The sequence below is a fragment of the Argopecten irradians genome, chromosome 2, assembly GCF_041381155.1.
Source record: "Argopecten irradians isolate NY chromosome 2, Ai_NY, whole genome shotgun sequence".
Lineage (NCBI taxonomy): Eukaryota > Metazoa > Mollusca > Bivalvia > Pectinida > Pectinidae > Argopecten > Argopecten irradians.
In genome coordinates, this window is record NC_091135.1 from 51,866,365 (window position 1) to 51,889,573 (window position 23,209).

At 39.0% G+C, this 23,209-nt stretch overlaps 1 pseudogene; it reads right to left on the bottom strand.

Moving 5' to 3' along the window:
- The window catches only part of LOC138315873 (uncharacterized), a 173,230-nt pseudogene that overhangs the window by 102,690 nt on the left and 47,331 nt on the right, over positions 1 to 23,209 (bottom strand).

The window sequence follows — 23,209 nt, forward strand, 5'->3', positions numbered from 1 at the left end:
TCGTGCGCCGTCCGCCGTCCGTAAACTGTTCATTCAAACGACTTCTTCTCAATAACCGGAAGGCCCAGGGTACTCATATTTGGCCTGTAGGTTGCTGGGATGAAGGGCTACCAAGTTTGTTCAAATGAATGACCTTGACCTTCATTCAAGGTCACAGGGGTCAAATAGGCTAAAATCTTTAAACGACTTCTTCTCAAAAATCAGAAGGCCCAGGGTACTGATATTGGGCCTGTAGGATGCTGGGATGAAGGGCTACCAAGTTTGTTCAAATAAATGACCTTGATCTTCACTCAAGGTCACAAGGGTCAAATAGGCTAAAATCCTTTAAACAACTTCTTCTCAAGAACCAGAAGGCCTAGGGTACTGATATTGGGCCTGTAGGATGCTGGGATGAAGGGCTACAAAGTTTGTCAAATAAATGACCTTGACCTTCATTCAAGGTCACAGGGGTCAAATAGGCTAAAATCCTTTAAACAACTTCTTGTGAATAACTAAGAGGCCTAGAGACCTGATATTAGGCCTGTGGCATGCTGGGATGAAGGGCTACCAAGTTTGTTCAAATGAATGACCTTGACCTTGATTCAAGGTCAAAGGGTTCAAAAAGGCTGAAAATTTTAAACGACTTCTTCTCAAGAACTAGAAGGCCCAGGGTACTGATATTGGGCCTGTAGGATGCTGGGATGAAGGGCTACCAAGTTTGTTCAAATGAATGACCTTGACCTTCATTCAAGGTCACAGGGGTCAAATAGGCTAAAATCTTTAAATGACTTCTTCTCAAAAATCAGAAGCCCCAGGGTATTGATATTGGGCCTGTAGGATGCTGGGATGAAGGGCTACCAAGTTTGTTCAAATAAATGACCTTGATCTTCACTCAAGGTCACAAGGGTCAAATAGGCTAAAATCCTTTAAACAACTTCTTCTCAAGAACCAGAAGGCCTAGGGTACTGATATTGGGCCTGTAGGATGCTGGGATGAAGGGCTACAAAGTTTGTCAAATAAATGACCTTGACCTTCATTCAAGGTCACAGGGGTCAAATAGGCTAAAATCCTTTAAACAACTTCTTGTGAATAACTAAGAGGCCTAGAGACCTGATATTAGGCCTGTGGCATGCTGGGATGAAGGGCTACCAAGTTTGTTCAAATGAATGACCTTGACCTTGATTCAAGGTCAAAGGGTTCAAAAAGGCTAAAATCTTTAAGCGACTTCTTCTCAAGAACCAGAAGGCCCAGGGTACTGATATTGGGCCTGTAACATGCTGGGATGAAGGGCTACCAAGTTTGTTCAAATAAATGACCTTGACATTCCTTCAAGGTCACAGGGGTCAAATACGCTAAAATCCTTTAAACAACTTCTTCTCAAGAACCAGAAGACCTAGGGTACTTATATTGGGCCTGTAGGATGCTGGGATGAAGGGCTACCAAGTTTGTTCAAATGAATGACATTGATCTTCATTCAAGGTCAAAGGGGTCAAATAGGCTAAAATCCTTTAAACAGCTTCTTTTCAAAAACCAGAAGGCACAGCGTACTGATATTGGGCCTGTAGGATGCTTGGATGAAGGGCTATCAAGTTTGTTTAAATGAATGACATTGACCTTCATTCAAGGTCACAGGGGTCAAATAGGCTAAAATCCTTTAAACAACTTCTTGTGAATAACTAAGAGGCCTAGAGACCTGATATTGGGCCTGTAGGATGCTGGGATGAAGGGCTACCAAGTTTGTTCAAATGAATGACCTTGATTTTCATTCAAGGTCAAAGGGGTCAAAAAGGCTAACATCTTTAAACGACTTCTTCTCAAGAACCAGAAGGCCCAGGGTACTGATATTGGGCCTGTGAGATGCTGGGATGAAGGGCTACCAAGTTTGTTCAAATGAATGACCTTGACCTTCATTCAAGGTCACAGAGGTCACATAGGCTAAAATCCTTTAAAGTTGCTCCACCGCCGACAGACCAAAAATGATATTCATCATTTGAACAATAATTGGTGTTTAATCGTGTATATAATAGTCTAATTAACACAAAAAATAATATAAAAAAAATTATTTTGCCTTTGGTACATGCGCATTCAGTAGTTCATTTCATACAGGATATAGTGGTACAGATTTTTTTCGGGATGCAATTAATTATTTTTCATAGTTTTAACTTGAAGTAAAATTAGAAGCTCAAACTTTTCATTGGTGGTAATGGTGTAAAGTAAGTAACTTTTGTAACTGAAGAAAAATACTAAATCGTCTGCTCCTGTTTTTAATAGTGAAAAAATACCATTTGTCAGCGGTGGAGCATCTTTAAACAACTTCTTGTGAATAACTAAGAGGCCTAGAGACCTGATATTAAGCCTGTCGCTTGCTGGGATGAAGGGCTACCAAGTTTGTTCAAATGAATGACCTTGATTTTCATTCAAGGTCATAGGGGTCAAATAGGCTAAAATCTTTAAACGACTGTGTTGTACTAATAGTCAGATGACCGTTAAGGCCCATGGGTCTCTTTGTTTTATTATAAATCGTTCACTCGAAATAAAGAGTGTTTTTTAATGTTTAGTTCAGACAAATTTCTAATATGGTTTTAAATTTATATGCAATATTTTGTGATATGCACCAAAATCTTTATATTTGCAAAACGTAAATTAAAAACACTTGATGAACAAATTACGGAATTTTTCACTTTCTTCGTTTGCAATGAAAACGCTTTTTAAAATGGGCTCTATTACTGTCATGATATAGTCAATAAAGAAAAAATCTTGAAATATCTTATCATTTTCTCGCAATATTGCTTGAAATCTGTATGTGCATTCTTCTGGATCCACCGATACAGGTTTGCAATGGTTAATAATCAATATATTAGCATAATGACGCCTTCCTAAATCATCGATACATCATTGACGTCATTTGGCACGTCATATCCGCTTCCTTGCATTATGTTCATTTGTTTGTACGTATGTTTGGCACGTTTTTGGAGAAGTTTTACAAACAACCACGACGATAAATGTCATTCGTTTTCCTTTAATAGCGGAATATGTCCTTTTTAGTCACTCAGTGGAATACCAAAATTAATCAAACGGTATGAGGAAACGTCGTCAAGCCGTCAAAAGTGCCTCTCCGAAGACTTCGGAATTTTTCTTTAGGATTTTTAACCGTATGCGACAAACTTGCGTTCACATTCCGTGAAGTAAAACTGCAAATATAATAGCAATAATAATAATATAATAATTATTATTTATTTGTTTGTTCAAGTGTCACACGCATTTTACAACATATTTTAACATAATCATTATCGCCACATATAACACGGTGGGAATCACGTGGTCTGTAGTTGGTGTGATGCACGAATCAAAATGGCGGTCGCTAGCAGTTTTGGGAGAAAAGGAGGTAAGTCACTGAAAATACTCTTTGTATCGGCATTTTATAGTGACGAGCATATGCCATATAGAATTCTAGACAAACCGATACCAAATTTGTGTCTACATTCAATAATACATCATGACCATAGCTGTTAATAGGCCGTTAATTAATCAAACAAACAAACAAACAATTGCACATCTAACCTTCCTGGTAGAAAACATCATGTTCATTCTTAAATTCTTTGGTTTTGTAAAAGGATGAGTAAACACGTAACGTTTTGGTTTGATGAAAGTAGTGATCTCTGGAAAATACCAGATGTGTATTATTGATGGTGTACATTATACTTATTTGTTATTCTTAAACTTGTTTCGAGATTTTCCCTTTGGATGAATAAAGTTATGGTAAGTATTATGTCAGCCTAAATTGGAAACCATCAATATCTTTCTGTGACTAACTTGACTAAGTTGTTTGAGCGTTCGCCCCTGTAAGGAAGGCTCTGGGTTCTGTGCCCTGGCCGAGACACACCAAAGTCTATAAAAATGGTAGTTTCTGCTCCTGCTTGGCACTCAGCATACAGGGAGTGGGACGACTGGTTCGCCCATTGTCAGTATAATGTGATCGGGTGGGGGTGTGTTGCTTGGTGTCTTCGGCGGCATGCTTCATTGATATAGCACTGTAAAAAGGGCAACAGTTCCACTATACAAGAAGACACAACATGAATATACCGTAGTCTCCCAAAACACGCACCTCGCACAACATATATGCAACACACGCATAACATGGGAGGCCGTCCTTACATGACCATAGCTGTTAATAGGACGTTAATAAATCAAACAAACAAAGGACTAAGTTGTAGGTTCATTCTATATCATATTCATCTGTAAAACTGATAAACAAACAAATCTCAACATTACGAACGCTTAAAAACATTAAACGTGTGTGTTAGAAACCGTTTATATCTATATTGATCTGTCTGACAGAGACACTCTGCAAGTGTTATGACATTCACCAATCTTTCCTTTTGTTTCCTCAACCAGATGATATGAAGTCATAGCTTTGGTGCAGTTGGCTGTGAAAGTCCTGGATATTATAACAGTTGTCATATATATTGAACGATAGCTTGTTAACATATTCCGTTAAATTTTGACCGCCTACCTACTTCATCATGCGTTTTGGGGATATACAAATGGGTTTCCGTCCGTCCGTCCGTCCGTCCGTACGAATGGTTTCCGGAGCATAACTCTAAAACCAGTAGACATTCCATCCGTCCGTCCGTCCGTACGAATGGTTTCCGGAGCATAACTCTAAAACCAGTAGACATATTCCACGAAACTTCATACACACATTGGTCTTATCGTCTTGTAGTGCCTTTTGCTATTTTAAGGTTTTCACTTTTTTGTACTTTTTTCTGTAACCATGGAAACATTGCTGAAAATGGCAGATTTTTGTGTAAGAATCGTTTCCAGAGCACAACTCTAAAACCAGCAGAGATATTTCCATGAAACTTCATAGACACATTGTTCTTATGGTCTAGTAGTGCCTTTTGCTATTTTTAGGTTTTCATTTTTTGCACTTTTTCCGTAACCATGGAAACATTGCTGAAAATATCATATTTTTGTACCAGGTTCGTTTCCGCAGCATAACTGGAAAACCGGTTGAGATATATGCACTGAACTCCATAGGCACATTAGTCTTATGGTCTAGTAGTGCCTTTTGCTATTTTAAGGTTTTCACTTTTTGTACTTTTTTTCCGTAACCATGGAAATATTGCTGAAAATATCATGGTAAATGGTAAATGTTACTTTGCAAAATTTTGGTTAGTTTGTTTAGTTTTACGTCCTATTAACAGCCAGGGTCATGTAAGGACGTGCCAGGTTTGTTGGTGGAGGAAAGCCGGAGTACCCGGAGAAAAACCACCGGCCAGCGGTCAGTACCTGGCAACTGCCCCACATGGGATTCGAACCCGCATCCCAGAGGTGGAGGGCTTGTGGTAATATGTCGGGACATCTTAACCACTCGGCCACCGCGGCAAAACTCCACCCATCTTTGTGTATATAGTGTAATATAAATGTCAAGGCAGATTTTTGTGTAAGAATCGTTTCCGGAGCACAACTCTAAAACCAGTAGAGATATTTCCATGAAACTTCATAGACACATTGGTCTTATGGTCTAGTAGTGCCTTTTGATATTTTTAGGTTTTCACTTTTTGTGCTTTTTTCTGTAACCATAGAAACAATTCTGAAAATATCATATTTTTGTAGCAGGTTCATTCCCGGAGCATAACTCTAAAACCAGCAGAGATATTTCCACGAAACTTCATAGTTGAGGCTTATGAAGATAAGCCAGGTTTAAATGTACAAATAAGTTGTTTTATCAACCTTACCATGTATCCCAATTAGTCTATAGCTTATTAATTACTATCTATATGGGCATGTCATTACGTTCCATATCATATACTAATCCTAAATTTATAGTGACAAGCTTAATAGAGCAATCCGATTGGCCGAGCGATATAGGCGGGAGAGTCATTGTTCTCCCAGACTCAGTAACAGGATGGTGTCATAACTTGATCTCTGAAGAAAATCTGTTATTTCAACGTGGAATTTTCACCAATTGATTCATCAATTTCTACCATCTACTTCCCATGGATTTTTACTCATAATGAACGTTTTCTGTGTGACTTTAATACGAGGATTACTTTGTAATCGGAGAGTTTCACTAACAAGGAATGACGATGTTTTCACAAACTTTCAGTAGTGTGTATATGATCCGTAGCCAGTGCCTTTCAAGGAAAGAACTTTAAAGACAAACTTTCGTAAATATGCTAATCTAAATCCTGTTATAGATGGCGATCTATCAAATATCTTCTTAGGAAAGCTTAGTGTGTGTTAAGAGACGATATTTGGACAAAGTTTTCCTCTAGTTATTTTATCATGGCTACTCGTCGTACAGAACCTATGCCTAGGCCTAGTTTGAATTCAAGTTCAAGGGACAATCCGTGGGATTCTTCGAATCCAAGCAATTGGACAATAAAGAAACTACGGGAAGAGCTGCTGAAGATTGGGATTACAGCGCCAGCAAGCGGCATTACAAAAGCCGCGCTAAAAACTATGTACATTGAAAATGCACAGGCTCAGCGTAACTCGACACCGTTACGTAGATCTACTAATATAGCAAATCGAACATCTCAACAAGAGACAAACAATGACAATATTGTCAATCAAGCTACAAACAGTACGGGGATTAATAGTTCGAGTGGACTACATTCTGCAGCGGAAGCTCCGTCTGCCAGTGTCAACTCACTTCGGGAAGGCGAGCAGAGTACTACAATAGTACCCGGGCAGCGTGCGCAATCTCAGGCGGAAGTGACAGCGGTAAACAATATGGCGGCGCCCATTGACAATAGTGTGATACACGGCATGTTGTCATCGATGCAGTCTATGCAGCAGACAGTCATGGGCCTTCAACAGACGGTCATGACGTTGATAAACAGTCGTGAAGATCAACAACGACCAAGTGACAACGGATCGTTCAATCTTTCGACAGCATACGCCGCCATGAGAGAGGGCAGTATTAACAGAAACCCGGCGTCAACACAAACGATGCAAGGTGGGTAAAACGATTACGGAATTTCCCCTGAAAATGTGCCTCATCTCGATATTATATCAGATCAAAATAAAAAGAAGATCTTAGAAGGTAGATATGTAAATCTAGCGTCTCTCTTGATACCGAAATTTGACAGCGAGAGGTCAGAGGAGCACATTAGGAAAGGGATTTTCATCAATTTAAATGACCAGGAAGATGAACGTCTTAATAAATCATTGACCATAGCTGAATTCATCACAGCTTTTGGGAAGTACAAGCGGACCATGTGCTCTAAATTTCCGGAAATGAGAGCAGAATTGGACACATACGAGGCCCACATCATTGAAATTTCAAACATTTACGGACCAAAGTTCTATGACTATCATTGTCAGTTTGCACTGAAGGCGGCCACAGCCCTTAGAGACAGCAACATTAAGGTAAACTGGTCAATGAAAGATCATAGACTACTGAGTCTGGTCATAGGAAATTCTAAAGTGAACACGTGTCAACTTTGTTCTTTGACTTCGCACTCTACTTCGTTCTGTCCCCAGCAAAGGAATAGGAAACAGCAGAATCACAACAACAACGCAAAGTCAACACACACCAATCAAAGTGCGACCAAAGACACTGATAAAAATGGACGGCCAAAGATCAGAATAGATGGTGTGGAAGTCTGTAACAACTTCAATGATGGACGATGCCATTTTGAGTTGAACTGTCATTTTAAACATATTTGTTCGGTATGCAAGGCTACTACCGCCTCACTTTTGGCCTTGAGTTGAGCGTTCGCCCCTGTGAGGAAGGCTCTGGGTTCTGTCCCCTGGCCGAGACACACCAAAGTCTATAAAAGTGGTAGTTTCTGCTCCTGCTTAGCGTTCAGCATACAGGGAGTGGGACGACTGGTTCGCCCGTTGTCAGTATAATGTGACCGGGTGGGGTGTGTTGCTCGGTGTCTTCGGCGGCATGCTTCAGTGATATAGCACTATAAAAAGGGCAACAGTTCCACTATACAAGAAGACACAACACGAACATACCGCAGTCTCCCAGTACACTCACCTCGCACAACATACACGCAACACACCGCATACATGGGAGGCCGTCCTTACATGACCATAGCTGTTAATAGGACGTTAATAAATCAAACAAACAAACAAACAAACAAAAACTAGTCATGGAGCAAAGGCATGCAGAAAAAATAAGGGACGCGTTGAAAGTGACAGCACATCACTCGTATCATTACCAACCTCCGATAGCATGGTTACTACTCCGATAAACATCGAAAGACTTAGAGAGGAGTTAGCACAACATCCCGACCAGGATTTTGTTAGTTATTTGTGCGAGGGGCTCACTTATGGTTTCGATACTATGGTGTCACAAACTGAATTGACAACTAAGGAGTGTAAAAACCTTCAATCTGCTATCAGGGATCCAGTGACTGTAGAAAAACTAATAAACAGCGAGATTCAAAAAGATTTTCTTTGCGGTCCTTTTAAGAAGTTACCTTTTGAACAATACCGAGTCAGTCCAATAGGTGTAGCGTATGGGAAGTATTCAGGAAAACCACGTTTGATTGTAGATCTTTCATCACCACACGATAATGACAGTCATCCAAGTGTAAATGACCTTATAAACAAAGAAGAATGTTCATTGTCTTATGTTCGTATTGACGATGCTATCGCGATAATCCAAAAATTAGGAAAAGACACAACTATGTGTAAGACCGACATTTCTGATGCGTTTAAACTGATACCAATACATCCATCACAATGGCATTTGTATTGCGTTCAATGGAACGGCATGTATTATTACTATAACAAATTAGCATTTCGTTGTCGGTCAAGCCCAAAGATTTTTGACACTCTATCAACAGCAGTATGCTGGATTGCCAAAAACAATTATGGTATTTCTTACATTCTTCATCTATTGGATGATTTTATCACTTTTGAAGAACCGGGGAAGGACGGGCACAAGAATATGACTATATTGTTCCACATATTTGAAAGCCTCCGAATACCATACTTAGTCTACACAGCTACAAATTTACTCACTGCCTAAACCGAGAGAAGGAATGGTATCACATGTATAAGTGTCAGGTTGAGTCTACCCCAAAGATGCCAAACCATTTTAGTATAGACATATGTTATACAGTGTTTGTGAACTATATATCATGTTTGTGTAAATTAATGTGTGAATTTATAGGTATTGTTATTTCATTATGTTATAAATTTAAATGTGATGATGGTTTAAATATTGTTTTATTAAATGTTGTAAATACATACTATTTTCTGTTATTTGTACAATTTAAAACACATTCTTTTTATGGTCTAGTTGTACCTTTTGCTATTTTTAGGTTTTCATTTTTTGCACTTTTTTCGTTACCATGGAAACATTGCTGAAAATATCATGGTAAATGTTACTTTGCAAAACTCCACCCATCTTTGTGTATATAGTCTAATATAAATGTCAAGGCTGTATACCTGATTCAACAATTGCACCCCCACTCTACTTGAATTATACTCCATCTTTCTTTAGCTCAACTTCCTTTTTCCTGGGGTTTTTCATACACATAAGTCTCTACAATCAAACTTACTTCAGCTTTGATATCTCCATTGGCGCGGGGGATCTGAATGACTATGTCCTTGTTCTAACTGGTTTTAGTTTAACTGGTTTTAGTTAATCCTGTAAACATACTTAAACATATACAATATCAATATTTGCCAGATTAGTCAAATTGAAGGAAATATGTAGCAGTTCGTGTCAACTCATCAATCCAAAACGGTACGTGTTTACTCATCCTTTTTTAAAACCAAAGAATTAACAATTAACATGATGTTTTCTACCAGAAAGGTTAGATGTGCAATTGAATGTAGACTATAAAATTTAGACAATATCACATGAACAGTGAATGGCCCCGTCTTAGCACAGAAAGCGTACGAAAAGTGTATGTTTGTGTATACTACCAATTCTACTACGAGCAAATTCGCTCCGATTTAAAACTTTGGTCCGAATGTTATACAATGTAGAAAAGTAAAGAGCGTTGCAATAGAACTAAGGTATCGGTTTGTCTAGAATTATGTATGGCATATAGTCGTCACTATAAAATGTCGACTGAAAAAAAGACACTACTGACACACAATTCTGAACAACAGTGATTGGACGATCCCCTACCGACATTCACTCATGAATTAATTACATGTGACCAAGGAGGTCATGTATACATGTATATTCCAGGTGTGTACACCTGGCATTGTTATTTTGTGTATGTGTTGTGTAGTATACACGTGTGACTTGTTTACGTAATTGTCCAATGTACCTGTACTGTGATATGTGGACGAACCTGTCCGACGTGACATTGACATGTGCTCGACATATAATAGTATTATGTATGCATCATAGGCAATACAGTTTACTTAATAAAACAGTACAGATGGAATTATAGTAAAATACTAAGAATCATCAAATTAATGTGTTTGATATAAACTATTGGATAGGTATCCAACCAGTGGCGGAGAAAGTATAAACGTAGTTAGGGCCCCATACCTGCAATTCTATCACAAAATCACAGAATATGAAAATTATTCATAAAAAAACATTTTATACTTTTGTAATTGACATATATTTAAAAAATCATAGTTTGTACCGTCTCCTTTTCATAAAAGGAAAAATATATTTAAGCTAAAAGAGGTTGTAATGATTCCTTAGTCATAATAAAAACAAACTGTTCCTTAAGCTGCACAGTCTACACATTTAGTTATCTTGAGAAAAAGAAATGAAAATAGATTTCATGATATAGTTATGAAAAATATACACGTAAGCCCGTCAAAATCTACCTCATACACTGTGAAATAATTTATTTTCGTTGGGCTGAATTTTCATGGATTCTAAAATTTTACAATTTCGTTGGCACTTAATTTCGTGGAAAAGACCTTACATTACCGTTAAAATACACAGTCGACACTGTCACCTGTATTGTGTGATCTATCAAGCGGAACTAAGCTCTACCACACAACACAGTTACAATCACAATCTAGAGTCGGTACTCAGCCAGTGTTTTTACAGATGTGTCCAACAAACAATTATCGTGTCACATTGATAGAGTCATGATATACTCAATCAATTATTTGTTGGTACATGTAGATGAAGTCTATGAAATTCTGAAAACTATCTTTGTTTGAACAATATTTTCCAACTTTGAACTTGTCATGCTTGTCCCCGAAATAGACCTTATGTAGTGAGGTAATAATCATTCTACAATGTATGAACGCATAAACTTAATCAAATCATTGTAGTAAACTCAATATTCATAACAGTGTTTAAAAATATCTGAAGCATCTGAAATGGTGGGCACCACGCAATTTTAATACACGCAACACTTCTAGAGATGCAGGCATCTAAGAGCAGGACAGCAAAACTTTGGTTTGATTACCTAATTAAACCAGTCCTGATAATGATGATGTTTGGGCCTTGCATTTGTATGCAACGTCTTTGATGATGCTTTACTTCTTTGCAGCAGTACACATAAATTATGAAAGGTATGGCATATACTATCTCAGATCCATGGAAAACCTATCTGGAGAAGTGCTATCCAGGTTTTTGAATGGCGAGCATGTCATGCGAAATAAAGCTGGCATTAGGAATGCAATTTGGTCAGACATGAGAGCACATTCATGAGATACGGACATGGGCCAGGAGGACTTATAGGGATAACATTAAGTTGCAAAAGTACATGTGGAATGAATATGTCGTTTGCATATTCTCCAAAAGTTCTGGATTCTCCAACAGGGAGAAAGTGAACTACAGCTGCACCATCTAAGATCTGCACATCCACAGAAGGGGCGACTGTCACTGAAAGTTCCGATAATTTCTATTTATCTTTGGGTTTTTTCCGCTTGGTTTGGTCTACTGAAAAGAGGGAGTGAATTTCGTGGAACGGGTGCGCTTAGTAATGTCTCATTTTTCTGTAGACGTTCTTCAGTAAAGATTCTGTAGTTAGCTTCTCCTAGAGTTTGGATCCCTTGGATACTTTTAACCACAGCAACTGGCATCACATCCTGCAAATGAATCGTGACTAGGTCCTTAGTACGATCCAGAAAAGGATTTCCCATTTCATCCAGCGTAGAAACAAGAGAACGCACATCTTAAGCAAATGCTCTTTGATGGGTGGTACTCTGCTCATGATGTTTGATGTTACTGTTCGAGTGTGAAATGTCTTTCGTTTTTTCATATTCCTCGATAATAGTGGCCAATTGCGGTCCGGCCACCATCCACCTTCGCAAAGCACCTGCATTTTTAGGTCACCTGAGACGAAGTCTCAGGTGACCTAAAAATGCAGGTGCTTTGCGATTCTAATCGCCTTTTGTCCGTCGTCGTGCGTCGTCCGTCGTATGGCGATAAATAATTTACTTTTTCGACTTCTACAAAACTACTGAACCAAATTTGTTGAAATTTTACAGAAACCTTCCATAGCCAAAGGTCAATCAAAATTGTGAATTATATGGTCCCAGCCCCCCAGGGGCCTGAGGGTTTGGGCCAAAAGGGGTCAAATAGGCTAAAACTTCAAAAATCTTCTTCTGAAATTCCAGAAATGGTAGTATCAAATACTCTTCATAGATCAAAAGGTCTTGAGGTCCTTTACAAAAATTGTGAATTTTATGACCCTGAGGTCTCACGGTCCCCCCTGGGGAGGGGGTCAAGTTTACTATAGTTTATATAAGGAAAAGACATTTTTGAGCATTATTTGGTCATTTGTAATAGGAAATAAGTCAAATGTTGTCAGAATTATCAGTAATGAGAAGGCCATTGAATCCTATTAACAATTTTTCCACGACTGACCCCCAGGAGCCAGAGAGGTGGGGCCAAAAGGGGTCAAATAGGCTTAAACTTCAAAAATCTTCATCTGAAATTCCAGAAATGGCAGAATCAAATACTCTTCGTAGATTGAAGGGTCTTTAGGTCCTTTACAAAAATTGTGAAATATGTGACCCTGGGGTCTCACGTTCCCCCCTGGGGTTTGTTTATTTTTACGTCCTATTAACAGCCAGGGTCATGTAAGGACGTGTCAGGTTTATTGGTGGAGGAAAGCCGGAGTACCCGGAGAAAAAAACACCGGCCAACGGTCAGTACCTGGCAACTGCCCCACATGGGATTCGAACCCGCTTCCCAGAGGTGGAGGGCTTGTGGTAATATGTCGGGACATCTTAACCACTCGGCCACCGCGGCCCCTGGGGAGGGGGTTAAGCTTACTATAGTTTATATAGGGAAAACACATTTTTGGGCATTATTTGGTCATTTGTAATAGGAAATGATTCAAACTTTGTTAGAATTATTAGCCTGAGATAGTATTTTAACATCATATCCATATTGGTCCTGGCCGACCCCCAGGGGCCAGAGGGTGGGTCCAAAATTGGTCAAAATGGCTTAAATTTCAAAAGTCTCCTGAATTTACTTTGATGGAACCAAATACTCTTCATAGATTGGAAGGTCTTTTAAAGGCCCTGTACAAAAATTGTGAATTTCATGGCCCTGGCATCTCAGACTTTCCCCTGATTAGGGGTCAAATCTATTTTAATTGATATTGGAAAAACACATTTATGAGCATTATTTGCTTAATTTTCATAGGAAACAGTCAAACTTGGTTAGAATTATTACCCTGTGATAGCATTTTAGCATCATATCCATATTGGTCCTGGCCAACCTCCAGGGGTAGATGGGCAAGGCAAAAAGAGGTAAAAATGACTAAGAAAAAAATCTTCTGAATTCACAGATTTGATGGAACCAGATACTCTTCATAGATGTAAAAGTCAGTTATAAAATCACTGACTGGTTTCAAGGGCCTGATGGGCCAATATATAGTGTTTTTGTGTCTTTGTTTCATTCTGTATCCGAACTCAGGTGACCGCTAAGGCCCATGGGCCTCTTGTCTGTAAGTCCTATAACAAGCTGTGAATTTGCTTTCACATACAAGTGAAAGTCTGATGTCCGAATGGCGCGCACAAACGACAGTAAAGTTAATTCGAGTTCAAGCATTGTGCTCCAAAATGAAACAGGATGAGCCTTCCTAATCCTCTTGCACTATTCCATGAATTCTTCTTGATCACTGTCTTCAGTTCCATGGACATCTCCCTTTTCTCTCTCGAATGCTTTTCTCTGTAGAATGTAAAGTGATGCCGCTGTGATTTGTAGGACTCTTCTTGTTTTCGTTACGTGAGAAGCATGAATAAAGCTGTCAGCTGTTCCTCTTGAAGCGATATCTGCCTGGACGATAGCTTCGGTCCAACCACATCCTTCTAATGACCTTAAAGCCTGCCATTTCAGTATGCAAAGGACCCATCATTAACACACATTTCTGTTCACCAAACAGATCCGGGAATCTCCATTGTATCTGCTTCCCGATGGTTGATCCATTGTCAGGACAAGGGTTTGTCCATAATTCAGAAATTGCGTTGCTGCTTGATTAGTCTGCATGCAATGCAATATTGTTGCAAATGAGTGCGCTACATCACGGAACAATGGCATCAATGCAATAGTTGTCGGAGGTCTATTTCTTTCCAAATGTTTACTTGCATGATATGCAGCCCATGACACAAATTCGCCTTCCGTATTTTCACGATCTCCATTAATGAAAGTTGTTTGGAAAGCCAAATGTACTCTTTTTGCGATCAGCGTCAAATGTTTGTTTGCCTGGTCGGACAGGACCGTCGATTGGAGGTACCCTGAAAGTGTTAGGCATTGGTGGCGCTGGTTTAATGTTTGTATATGTCAATGGAAGAGTCGGTATACGCTTCTCCGAATCCATTTCAACAGGATTTTCAGACCAACGTGAACTGGTATTGGCATCTCCCTATCACTGTTATGGCGAGCGGTATCCATATCCTTTCTTGACTGGTTGCCACCTCGAATGCTATTGAAAATGATTAGTTCGGAAATTGTATGTGTATTGTATGTAGGGCCGCGAAGTATCATATTTAAGAGTGCTAACAAATTACCTGGAACTGAGTTTTCCTCTGAATCTGTGCATAGAGATCCATTGAATGCTTGACCATGTGAGAACAGCTGTTTCCTGATGATTAAAGCTGTCCTTGCTAGCTGCAATGCTTCGGAGTCTTTGTCAGAACATGTTTGCGATATCGCATCTCCAACTGCAGTGTCATATGTCAAGAGAACATCCCATCCTTGATTCGCTGCTTTAAGGTAAGGACAGTGTAATAAGAGGCTCTCCTTCAACCGTGTTGAATTTACATTCACTGTACTATCTGGATTGAATTCTAACAGGCGTTCCGTATACACAGAGATAAGGTCAGCGAGGCGGAAGACAGGAACAACAGTCTCAAACATTCTTCGTTCATCTATAAATGATATCAACTCCGCTAGTGCAATGTCTTCCTGGGATTTAATATCTGATAGTCACTGGTGGTAGGGGTAAGATATCGGACCTTAACCACCTGTTTATGCCTGAAAGAGAGAAGTAAGAAGTTTGTTTCCATTAGCGACAATTAATGAGTTAATATTTTTTAATGTACGCATGTTTTAAAAACACAGTGATAATGTTATAGCATACCTATTATACAAATCACACAAACAATTCTTGTGGTACTTTGCCCTTAATGCCACCATATCACCGGGTGCCAACTTGCCATGGTCCTAACTTCATGGAGTCCTCCAATTCCTGCATTTCTGTCGCAGAAAAAGCAAAGTGGCGTGTCAGTGTCAAATCCAGATGAATAAGCATCTGGGAAACTACTAGACCTTCTCAGTTTAACTGGACTTGTTCCAATGTCGTCGCCAGTGTCTGAATCTGATGTCCATTTGGTTAGTCGTTTCAGCTTAAAGTCGCTGAACAAGTTTCGAAAAGTCTTGTGCCAGGCTGCTTTTTTGTTTTGCAATGTCTCTGCAACACCAGATCTATCATTTGATTGGTCAGGCACGAGACCAAAAGGAATTTGGCCAATGTTGTTGAACTTTGCGAGATTTGTCGCAAATGACCGATAACCTGACCCTATGGTATCACATCCGTCCCTTCCTCTACCCTTTCCTTTCCAAGGTTGTTGAAGAGCTTCTTATGAATCGGTCTGACACAGGATGCAAATGTCCCAGTTTATTGGTGGCCTTTGGAATTGGAATACTTAGCTTTGCTTCTCAATTCTAAATTGTTTTGACATTATTTGTTACATTAGCGTTAACCTGTAATATATCAAATAAGTTAGTAATGTATATTTCTTGTGCTTTAAAAGAAGTGGTTACAATAATGACGGCATTTTAGAATTACACATGGCTTCAAATTTTGATTCTAGATATCTAATGAGGCATTTTGCATTTTTTAAAAAATTGTATCAACCTTTACATTTGACAATTGATTGGTTTTATTAGTCGTTTTACTACATAATATACATATAATTTGGCGGCCATCTTGAAATTCAAAATGGCGACTACCAAAACCAATTCAGACAATGCCATATTGTTTCGAGTAATCAAAATTATGGATATAGACCTTTAAATTTTGGATCTAGTTGTTACAGAAGATGAGATATAGCAAAGATAAGGTAATATTGACGGTCATTTTGAAATCCAATATGGCGGCCTCCAAGGGCCGTTAATTTCTGGGGTCCATTTTTTTCTTAAACTACATGTCATGTAGAAGTCATATGCAAAGTTTCATGCTTTCTTCAAAATTTGAACGATTCTTATGCTTAGCCGCTCCACTACAAGTAAGATTGGTCCTAAATCAGTCATTGTTGATAAAGCAGTCAGCATATCGAAAGATCAAACGTCAGTCTTTGAGCAGACATGGCCTAACAGTTTTCACCAAACCTTGTCAAATACTGTGCTTACCATGGCAAGCAGTAAAAGGGATGTGAAATGTAACTAGGATCAATATGTAACACTGAGTTAATTTACTGCAGGGTTATGGGATTGGCATCAAGTAGAAACATTGAGCTAAAAGCTCGTTTCCACCATGAGCTTACCCACTACCAACTTTATGTTTGATGAGAAAGGCAATATGAGAATAGCACCATCAAAATCCATTTTGAAAAAGAAATTAAAAATCATTCAATCTCCTACATCATCTTTGAAACCAGATGTAATTATCTTAGATGGTTGTGCAGTTCTCTGGTACATTCATTGGCCCTCTAATGGTACTGTTCAGACTTTCATTGACACGTTCTGGAGTTACATCCTGATACTTATCAAATATCAGATGCACTTGAGGATAGAATATGACATATAAAAATTGTCACAGTCACCTTAATTTTTGTTCACGACAGTTAGTGTCAGTTAATAGTTTTAACTGAAAATTCTGCTTGATTTATATTAAAAGTGTACCAATTTGGGTAGCGTCACGTTAGTACTCTACCACAGGCGTTTGCTTCTGGTTTGATAAAAATATAATAACCTACCCCTACTAATGTTCATATGGTAGGGGTAGGGTATTTTATTTTTCCAAAACCAGATGCAGACACCTGTGCTTTATCAAAGAATTTTCACATTATACATCTTACTATTGTTGCATTAAAAACTCGCGTAATCCTTCAGTACCATATATATGATACAAGTATGGAACCCTTATACCAAACAATAAATCTCATTCAATCGATCAATTAACTCGCGGTGTTCTATTGTTATGCATTGCTGCTCTTCAGGTTTTTTCACGGTCCCCATCTACAAACCGTTGATAAAATTCTGTCGAAATACATTTACAGTGTATGTAAATAATATGAGTTGGTGACAGAATTATGATCTTCCATCTGTATGCAAATTGAAGCTAAAGGCGTTCTGATAAATCCACAGGTTTTAGGCTTTGTGGACAATATTGCGTAAAGGTCTATAACTCGGTTGGCCATATAAATGTAACAATAGATGTGAGAGAGTTATGTCCCTTTGGCCATGACGTTAGAACGCAAATCCCATCATTTAAATTAAATACGATCAAAAATTAAACAAGAGATCCCAGAGGGATCTTGGCGCCCACCAAAGAATGATCTATGTCTGACAATGGAAAGAGGGATTTTTTCCCTGCTTTTCAAACTTAAAAAAATACTACATATAAATTTGACACAGATCGCTTGAGTACTTTCTGAGAAATAGCGGTAACAAGCTTCAACAATGAAAACCAAGATGGCAGGCGGTTGGCCATCTTGTTGACCAATCAGTCCAAAAGGGTACTTATGCACAACTGGGGCCCAAGGGGAACCTACATATGGAATTTGAGAGAGATCCCTTCAGTAATTTCTGAGAAATAGCGGGAACTATCAAAATCCAAGATGGCGGACGCTCAGCCATCTTGTTGACCGATCAGTCCCAAAACTCAATATGCACAACTAGGGCCCCAGAGGAACCTACATATGAAATTTGAGAATGATCCCTTTGGTACTTTCTGAGAAATAGCAATAACAAACTTTAACTATCAAAATCCAAGATGGCTGCCTAGCAACCATCTTGTTGACCGATCAGTCCCAAAACGCAATATGCACAACTAGGGCCCCAGAGGAACCTACATATGAAATTTGAGAATGATTCCTTTGGCACTTTCTGAGAAATAGCGATAACAAACTTTAACTATCAAAATCCAAGATGGCTGCCTGGCGGCCATCTTGTTGACCGATCAGTCCCAAAATGCAACATGCACAACTAAGGCCCCAGGTGAACCTACATATGAAATTTGAGAATGATCCTTTTAGTACTTTCTGAGAAATAGCGATAACAAGAATTGTTAACAGACGGACGGATGGAAGGACGGACGGATGGACGGACCACGGACAAAAGGCGATTTGAATAGGAGATTTCAGAAAAGATGGCGTGACGTCACAGAAAGTTTACATCCGGGTCCTCAAAGGTACACAGTATGGCGACTAATAAAAACAATAACAGATATGTACATCCCTGCTACACAATCGATACGCTGGCAAAAGTATACACTTTCATACTTGCAAATTCTGATTTTTTAAATAGCTTCTTATTGTTTCAGAGGTTACAGACATTTATATTTACAACTTGTTCATTGCTAAATATATTTGTGTAGATTTAGTGTTGAAGCCAGCTTGCGAAGCGGTGCCGGGCCGTCACACGTACCCGCTTTTTGTTCACACGTAGAAATCCATGTTGTGAAAAAGTTATGAATAGATAATTGATTTCAATGTATCATATTTCTTTTATTTTGTTTGTTTGTTTGTTTGTTTGAGTTTTACGGCCCATCGACAACTAAGGTCATTTAGGGCCAAACTACAAGTCATGCATTAATATCAGGATAAAAGTTCAGGGTAAGAAAAAGCAAGTAAGGACTAAAACACAGATTGTAAACGTTAATTTGATAAAAAAAAAAAAAAAAATTGCATGGGATAAAATAAATTTGGCTAAAACACATGAGAAAACTCATGCAAAAAGTTGATGAAACGATAAAATGTTGAGTTGATACGATGTATGATGAGAAAACGTTCATATTTTGCTTAAAATACCGATCTCTTTGAGATAATTAAAAATACGATTATGTCTCACGGCATGAAACAAAGTGTACATGTCGGAGACATCGTAGTATTTATCTCGTATGTGTTTAAAATCAATACAATGCAATAAAATATGCTCCACTGTGAGAGGAGAATCACATGCATGGCATGTGGGAGGATCCTCCCCTCTCAATAGATAGGAATGTGTAAAATATGTGTGTCCAGTTCGGAGCCGAGAGAGAACAACTTCCTCTCTGCGGTCTTTCCGACTGGACAGTTTAGGATTAAGTGTAGGTTGAATTTTAAACAGTTTATTGTTTGTTTCGGTAGACCACCTTTGTTGCCAATGGTGTTTGATGGCTGACTGAATTGAAGGTTTGATGTCGGTGTATGGTAGTTTCAAATCTGTTTGTGCTAGGCGAAGAGCAGTCTTAGCTGCTTTATCAGCCTGTTCATTCCCCTTTATACCCACATGGCTGGGAATCCAGAGATAAGTAATTTGAGTTTTAGAAGATAATCGAAATGTTCGGATTAAAAGATTTTGGATTAGAGTATTTCTAGGGCTTCTTGATTTCAAAGCCTGAAGAACCGAAAGAGAGTCTGAACAGATGATTGCCTTTTCAATGCGGTGTTCTTCGATATGGTCAAGCGCCAGACCGATAGCACATGCTTCCGCAGAGAAAATGGAGGCAGTATCCGGGAGTCGGATAGAGGAGCAGTGAATAGATTTACAGCATGCTGCCGCAACATTATCACCATCTTTTGATCCGTCAGTGTAGATCTGAACATGGTCAGGGAAAGCCCTAATGCACTCCCGAAAGGAGGATTTGTGATCTTCGGGTAATGCACTGGATTTTGCCCTCTCATGTAGAGATAAATTGATATCAGGTGTTTGAATGAGCCATGGTGGTACATCCGATACGGTGTACTCGTCAATGGTGTCGAAAGTTATATTAAGTTCCAGTAAAACTTTTGAAATTCTGATGCCAAATGTTGGTATGAGCTTTTGATTTTGTGTAAATATTTCTTGATGTTGTGGATTGAATACAAGGTTAAATGCAGGATTTCTTTTATACACGAAAAATCTGTTCATAACACTAATTAATATAAATATAACGAAATGTAAACCACCTGGCCAGACCACGGCCGCTCGTGCATGGCTTAGCTGGTAGATCACCTCGGGTAACAGCCAATAATTGAGAAATTAATACTATTTATGCGTAATTACCAACACATATCTCAATAAGTACTTGTAAAATATATATATTTCGTTATTTCCCATGTATATATTATTTTTAATGAATGGTATAAACCACTGTTACACATAAATAAAGATGTATGTGTACATGTACGCACACGTACAGTATGGCTGCCGATATCTCGAAAAATAAAATAGTGAAATCGTTCAATTTCATGAGTTTACTTTTTAATTTTTAGCCATTTTTATTCCATGTGCCGTTATGTGAAGTTCATATTGAGGTGGTATTACTTTTAAATAATTTGAATACATGTTAGATAGACTACATTTAGATATATATAGGTAGATAGTAATTACTATAAATGCCGACCAGGACACATATTGCGCACGGCTTCGAGAATCCTAAAATACTCGAAGTTTTGTTTTAAAATATGATAAAAAGTAACTATAAAATGACTCATTTGAATGTCATAAACTAAATTCCAAAATTTCTGACGAAAAGTTAACCAGAATAATTTTGTGACTCTGAAAAAATGACGAAATTCGGGATCTCGGCAGTACCGTACGTAATGGCTGCCGTGCGCTTGGGGTGATCTACGAGGCAAATTTTAATTTGGTCATTATCACACATCGTAAGGTGTTTTACCAAGTTAGACTTTGAAAACATTAATCGCATATTAAAATGTCAGTATAATATTTGGGGAAACTTGGAATTTAATTTGTAGTTTTTGTCAATTTTGTAACTTCTGTCAATGTTTATACGTAGGTCTAATGGCGACCGTGTTTTTTTCTCGTGGCGGTCGAAAATGGAATATAAACAGAGTAAAGTATATGAATACAACATGTTTATATCTTAATATTTTTGTTAAATATCTTTATTTACCCTTTTTATAATTAAAATAACGCAATAGTTCTCGGAGTGTCGTACTATTTATTACAATAAAATGTAAACAAACATCCCAAGCGGCTGTATACGGAGTTGTACCTTTGAGCGCCCGGATGTACCTTTGTGTGACGTCATCGCCATCTTTTCTGAAATATCCTATAGCCACCATCTGATGATGGTGGGCTAAAAACAAGCATCCATCATGTATTATGGAAATACAAAGTTAACAACCATTTTCTGAGATACAATCACATTTCCGTCAACAACAAACAAGAGGCCCAGGTGGCCTGTATCGCTCACCTGGTTTGTAATGCCTAGGAATGTTCTGAATACAAGTTCATTGTTTCTTTTCTGAAGGAATTTGAATATTTACCTCTAATTCCCCTATTGGGCCCCACTCTTTCTGCTCCAGGGGGTCAAAGCCAAAATTTATACAAATTCTGTTAACTCCAAGGATGTTTCTGGGCCAAATTTGGTTAAAATCCAAGCAGAACTATATGACTATTAGTGATTGATAGGATTTACCTCTGTTTCCCCTATTGGGCCCCGCCCCTCCTGCCCCCGGGGGGTCAGAGCCAAAATCTATACAATTTTCTGTTCTCCTTCCCCCAAGGATGCATTTCTGGCCAAATTTGGTACAATCAATGTAGAACTCTAGGACAAGTAGCGATTTATAGGATTTACCTCTATTTCCACTATTGGGCCCCACTTCTCTTGCCGCCAAGGGATCAGAGCCAAAATTTATACAAGTTCTGTTCCCCGTCCCCCAAGAATGTTTCTGGTCCAATTTGGTTACAATCCATGCGGAACTCTAGGATAAGTAGCGATTTATAAGATTACCTCTATTTCCCCTATAAGGCCCCACCCCTCCTGCCCCCTGGGGGTCAGAGCCCAAATTTATACAAGTTCTGTTCCCCTTTCGCCAAGGATGTTTGTGGCCAAATTTGGTTACAATCCATGCAGAACTCTAGGTCAAGTAGCGATTTATAGGATTTACCTCTATTTCCCCTATAAGGCCCCGCCCCTCCTGCCCCCAGGGGGTCAGAACCAAAATTTATACAGGTTCTGTTCCCCTTCCCCCAAGAATGTTTTTGGCCAAATTTGGTTATAATCCATGCAGAACTCTAAGACAAGTAGCGATTCATAGGATTTACCTCTATTTCCCCTATTGGCCCCCGCCCCTCCTGCCCCCAGGGGGTCAGAACCAAAATTTATACAGGTTCTGTTCCCCTTCCCCCAAGGATGTTTGTGGCCAAATTTGGTCACAATCCATGCAGAACTCAAGGACAAGTAGCGGTTTATAGGATTTACCTCTATTTCCCCTATTGGGCCCCGCCCCTCCTGCCCCCGGGGGGCCAGAGCCAAAATTTATACAAGTTCTGTTCCCCTTCCCCCAAGGATATTTGTGGCCAAATTTGGTTACAATCCATGCGGAACTCTAGGACAAGTAGCGTTTTATAGGATTTACCTTTATTTTCCCTATTGGGCCCCGCCCCTCCTGCCTCCGGGGGGACAGAGCCAAAATTTATACAAGTTCTTTCCCCCTTCCCCAAGGATGTTTGTGGCCAAATTTGGTTACAATCCATGCAGAACTCTAGGACAAGTAGCATTTTATAGGATTTACCTCCATTTTCCCTATTGGGCCCCGCCCCTCCTGTCCCCGGGGGGTCAGAGCCAAAATTTATACAAGTTCTGTTCCCCTTCCCCCAAGGATGTTTGTGGCCAAATTTGGTTACAATCCATGCAGAACTCTATGACTAGTAGCG